Source organism: Lampris incognitus, chromosome 11, assembly GCF_029633865.1.
Source record: "Lampris incognitus isolate fLamInc1 chromosome 11, fLamInc1.hap2, whole genome shotgun sequence".
Taxonomy (NCBI): domain Eukaryota; kingdom Metazoa; phylum Chordata; class Actinopteri; order Lampriformes; family Lampridae; genus Lampris; species Lampris incognitus.
In genome coordinates, this window is record NC_079221.1 from 19,413,185 (window position 1) to 19,419,184 (window position 6,000).

The window sequence follows — 6,000 nt, forward strand, 5'->3', positions numbered from 1 at the left end:
AGTCGTCTTGCCAAGGCTAAGAACTGATTCTGCCTGCTGCCATGGACATGTGCCGTGAAGTGTTGGGGGACGCTGCAGCTAACAAGGTGGCAAAGGTTCCTCTTTCAGCTACCACAGGAGAATTGATGAAATTGGTGAGTTGCAATGTTGTTATGTTATGTTGATGGGAGGAAAAGATGCGCTGTGTGTTTAATATCCAAACGTTACTTTAAATGTTCCGATACTGGTGATTTATAAGCCTAACCTACTGTAACGTGCATGGATAAGAAGACACGCTGGCCGCTGGCTCGCGAGTTTGACCCTTTAGTCGAGCGGTTAGCGATGCCTCATGCGGTGCGGGCGATACGGGTTCGCTTCCCGGCCGCGGCAGTTCCTGTGGTTGCGTTGTCCCCCGAATTCGCTACACTACATTCCGCTCGTTTTTAACCCAGCGCCGCCCCTTCCCCGGTCCGCCAGAATATATTCAATATTAAACAGGTCCGAAGTGCCAAAAAGGTCGGGGACCCCTAGTCTAGGGTATACCGATCGTCTGCCTACAGACGCCCGACCAAGCCCGAGGTAACATGCAAGGCTGGATTACGGACCGGGTATGCCGGGCGTGTGCCCCGGGGCCCCTCAGGGGTATTGTGTTCGTGTATAGTAGGGATCCCCAATCATACCCTACAAGGGACGTTTGTTCCAACCCCGCGTCGCGATGCAGGGCCCAAACTACAGTCTGTACAGATGCAGGGCCTCAAGCTACAAAGTCTCTATTAATGCGGGACCCCAAGCTACAGTTTTTATTGATGCGGGGCCCCTAGCTACACAATAAGGCTTCGTAATATGTTTGCGATGCTGTGAGCTGCTATTCTCATCTCTGTTTGTTTTGTGATTCAAAATTGTGTTGTACTTTGTAGTCGCCATCTGAATCCCATGCAGATTGGCATAGCGTCGACTACCATGTTGGGTGTTTGCATTAGTTTTACATTTAACAATGTTTCGTAGCCTATCTGACGGTGGTGGGGGGGGGGGGTCGACATGCGTGCCCCGGGGCCGCCTGGTGGGTTAACCCGGCCATGGTAACACGGGGATTCGAACAGAAGATCCCTGTGTTAGTAGGCAACGGAATAGACCGCTACGCTACCTGGACGCCCTAGTGTTATCTTGACAGAGGATCATACACTAATTGATGTCATTTAGTGACCTACATGGGCTAGACATAATGAATAAGATTCATTTTACCGTCAAGTTCAAATGTAATTTGAGATTTTGATTTTTAGGTTCATTTTGGGGTACAGAATGTAACCGGTTATTTTTTCGCCCGGTGCGGGATTCGATACGGGTGTATTGCGCCACAAGGCGACATCACTAACCGCTCGACTAAAGGGTCTCACCCGTTAGCTAGGAGCTAACGTGTCTTACCAGTAGTTTACAAGAACAATTCAAATATCAGGAGATGGGTTTGTGGTTGCAGAATAATATGGGCAACACGGTGGGGCAGTGGTTAGCACTGTTACCTCACAGCAAGAAGGTCCTGGGTTCGAACCCCAGGCTGTCCCAGGTCCTTTCTGTGTGGAGTTTGCATGTTCTCCCTGTGTCTGCGTGGGTTTTCACCAGGTGCTCCGGTTTCTTCCCACCATCAAAAAGACATGCATGTTAGGGTTAATACTCCTGTCTGTGCCCTCGATCAAGGCAGTGGAAAGAAGAACTGGAGTTGGTCCCCGGGCGCTGCATGGGGACCAACTCCAGTTCAAAGTACATCTTAAAAATCTTAAATGGATGTGAATACATTTCCTTAAGATTATATAGAAGCATGTGACACTCCAGGCCGGCTGCACCAAGTGCGGATCAACAAACTATGACAGTATTTTATTTGGTGTTGATACATTGTGTGTGTGTGTGTGTGTGTGGGGGGGGCACGGTATTGACCTTCAAACTGGTTTCCAGTGATTGTAAGGGTTGAAAACTAGACCAGATGAAATAAAAAGTGACTGGAAAAGAAAAAATAAGCAGCTAGTTTTCTTCTAAAAGATGCATAAACCTCAACCTTAAGACCAAAGGGAGGACATTAGGTTGATATTATTCTGCAAAAAGGTTAATACTGTAACAATTCTCAACGGTGTTCTTCTGTTTCTTTGTGGTTTTCATGTTATTAACTCTCAAGGTCATTGAAAACATAATCTGATGACATCATGGAAATGTGCATCCCGAGACGGTCGAAATAAAACTTAATGGACAATAACTCACCGTGCCATTAAAAGCATGGCTTTAGAAATCATCAAATAATGTAGTACATGCTTAACCTCCTGAGACCATGCGTCCTCATATGATGCCATGCTTCACATGCACATTTCTGCACCTTATACTTCATTCCGCATGGTCTCATGATTAATATAGTTACATGAATATGACTGCAATAAATAAATAAATAAATAAAAGTCTTAGTAATGCAATATATATATTTTCAGTGATGTCATAGGATAGTGTTTTCCTTGACCTCGAAAGCTCATTACTCCAAACAACGGAGCACTAAAAAAGAAAAAGGGAAATATTAGGAACAGGTCAACTTTGGCTGAGTTTGTCCTCTAAAGTAAACCTTGTCCTGCCTTCTAAGATTGAATAATGGTAGAAACAGAGGACTATTTATGTTATCTTGCCTCATCATGGCCAAATTGGCTTTGTACACATTTTTAAATGTCATCCGATCACAGCTACAGCAGGAAACGAAAGCAGTTCATTGGCTATCCAACTAGTTAACCCAATATAAATGCACTTCCATATCCACCTCCAATCTGGTCATGTCATACCTTACAAATGAAGTGTCATCATGAAGCATTGTTACAATGTAAACGTTTCGGAAAGGAAGTCAGTCTCTTCACAAAGCCACACGATAAGTACGATAACAAGTACGATATGACCTGACGAAAAGGTGCAAATCTGAATTATTCTCAGATTTCCTTTTATTTTGCAAAAATTGAAATAAAGGTGTGTGAATCGCAGTCACCTTGTCCTATGTGGCCACGATGGACAATGCATGGACAGTTGTTATTTGACCACATCAGTCAACATTTTGTGAAGATGAGTGGTGCTGTAGACAAATGAAACTTGCTCCTTCAGTGTAACATAACATTTGGTGCTGCCCTGTATGGATAGATTTTATTCCAAGTCATTTAATCTGGTGTGACACTCCATTGTTAAGATTACTTTTTGATTTATTATCATCTTTTTTTGTTCTGAATGCGCTCACATGTGGCTACCATGTTTGGCCACTAGGTGCCAGTGTTTCTCTATGGGAGAGGATGTTAGCGAGACACGTACACACAGAGGCCAAGCCGGAGAGACAGTTTGTCATGAAGCCACTGATAATTACTTTTGAAGTTCACTGTGTGTGAGGAGGCCTGTGTTTAGAGTCTCCCTTCATCACATCTGTGACATTACTCCACAGGAAGATGTATTGTGTTTATTCTATATAACCGTCTGCCAACAGCTCTGTTTCCATCGAGGCTGTTAAACTGATTTCAGGTCGGGAAAATACATCACCTTGAAGTTGGATCCATTTTGTTGATGAGAGTGAAGTGTGTACAGTTTCTACTCGTGATGCTGAAACAGGAAAAAAAACAAAAAAACTTTACACACCACTCTCATAAACCTCTGCCTTAACTTTCAAAAGTGAACCAAGCCTAAAAGTGTGTATTTGTATTGCTTAACAATGTCAACTGTAAGGCTACCAAAAGGCACTGCTCCCTCTTTATCCGCTGACACTTGATGTACTCACGCAAGTTGGATATAAAAACTAAAAACAGAAGTGGCTGATGGGAAATCTATCCACCCCACTGGTGCTGTCCTGTATACTGCTTCCTGGGAAGAGGATTATCTTTCTTTCTCTCTCTCTCTCTCTCTCTCTCTCTCTCTCTCTCTCTCTCTCTCTCTCTCTCTCTCTCTCTCTCTCTCTCTCTCTCTCTCTCTGTATCTGTCTCACTCTCTATCGCGCTATCACTCTATCTGTCTCTCTCTTTATCATCTATCTCGCTCTCTGTCTGTCTGCCTCTCTCTCGCTCGCTCTATCTATCTATCTATCTATCTATCTATCTATCTATCTATCTATCTATCTATCTATCTATCTATCTATCTATCTATCTATCTATCTATCTATCTATCTATCTATCTATGTCTATCTGCCTCTGTCTCTGTCGCTCTCTCTGTCTATCTTCCTCTCTCGCTCTCTGTCGTTTGATTCTGGAAAATGGCAATTTGTTCTCCACAGGGGGTCCAAATGACAAGATGGAGAGAATTAGATGGTCTATTCAGGGGCAGAGAGGTGGGTGAGGGGAGGGATAACACGTTTAATCTATGTGGGCTTTTGTGGGAGGGGATATCTGAAAATCAATATTGTGTCTGGTTGGCAAAGTGCCGTAATTAGACCAGAGCAACAGGTGTCCTGTTTCCTGCTGCAGCCTGTTGCCCAGTGTCACACACTGAAACATGTCACCATTTCAACTGAGAGGAAATGTCATAGCCAACTGGGAATATGCACTTTTTTTTGTGCATAATACAGAACAATGCAACAATCCGGTGTGATGTAGCATGTATATAGGTCAACGCCCATAGCTGAAAGTGGTGGTTTATGTTTTTCTCAGTTGGTTATAGCATATCAAGGGGGCACAGAAATCATGTTAAACATTCAAACACCAGATTCCCTTTCCTAATGACTCACTCTCAGTGGAGACACACTCGCCAGTATTCACTGAAAATTATGTTGGGCATAAATCGAATTGTCTTTCTGAATAGGCTGTGTAACTGCTGCTGTTGCTTTTAACTCGAAGTTGGCATTATGTATTGATGACAGGTGAGAGGAAAAGAGTCTCGGATGAAACACGTGATGCCAAACATAAGACATCTCACAATGCTGTGCGCACCATATATACTGCGCCATTAACCAAATCAGATGTATTAATCACAAAAAGATAACCAGTCTACAAAAACTGAGAGGAAATTCAAGCACTTAGAGTGAGGAGTTGCAAACAAACAGACTAATACAAGGACAGCAGAGAAAAGACTTGAACTAAACACGTAGCAACAAAAACATGCAGACAAATGACAACTGTGCCAAAGAGCAATGTGTGTGTGTGTTTGTGTATATGAGTGTGTTTGTGTGTACTCCTGCATGCTTGCATGTAGGTACTTTTGTGATTCAGTCTTATTTATATAACTCGTGTTGAGCTTTTTATGTGTGTGGCCATTACAACTGCTTGTGGAATGTGTGTGCAGGGGGATTGAAGATGTGTGAGATGCAAGGATGTATCCTGTGTGTGTGTGTGTGTGTGTGTGTGTGTGTGTGTGTGTGTGTGTGTGTGTGTGTGTGTGTGTGCGTGTGTGTTCTGGACTCATCTGTCCATCCTGTGACCGGTACGTGTGACTCACTCTTACTCCCAATGTTTCCATCTTGGCGCCTGAAAACCAGAATCACCATAGGGCCGTCACCATCCGGCTAGTAAAGGCCCTTCTGGGTTGCCCGCTGCATGTCCTCGACTTAAAGACTTCAACTAAAAATACAGCCTTCAGGATGTTATTGCAACAAGCCACCAATACGTGCCTGGCCCGCATTTTTCTACTTCTGGGACTTTGTTGTTTCTGTCTCCCTTCCACAAATTAGGGTGGTGGAGTGGCTCGGAAACACAACATGGTAATAATTTAATATTGCCGTCCAGTGGAAGGGTTGCGGATGAATACCAATATCTGGCAGAGTTCACTTGGGTTCTGTGAGGTCCAATTTTCAAAGCAAAACTAAGTCTGATAGGAAGAGATGAAAAGAATATGTGAATTGCACTTGATGCCACCTCACACCGTTTCCACCAAGTTTTCTACAAACCGAAAACAGAAAAGGCCTAAATCAGTAAGTCCTTCACAGACGTGACCTTAATTAGAAACGGGTGCACAGGAGACCATGTAGCTTTCAAAACGTACCAGGAGACTCCTGTCAGACACTAGTTATTTAAAATGTTTTTTGAAAAAATAAAATAA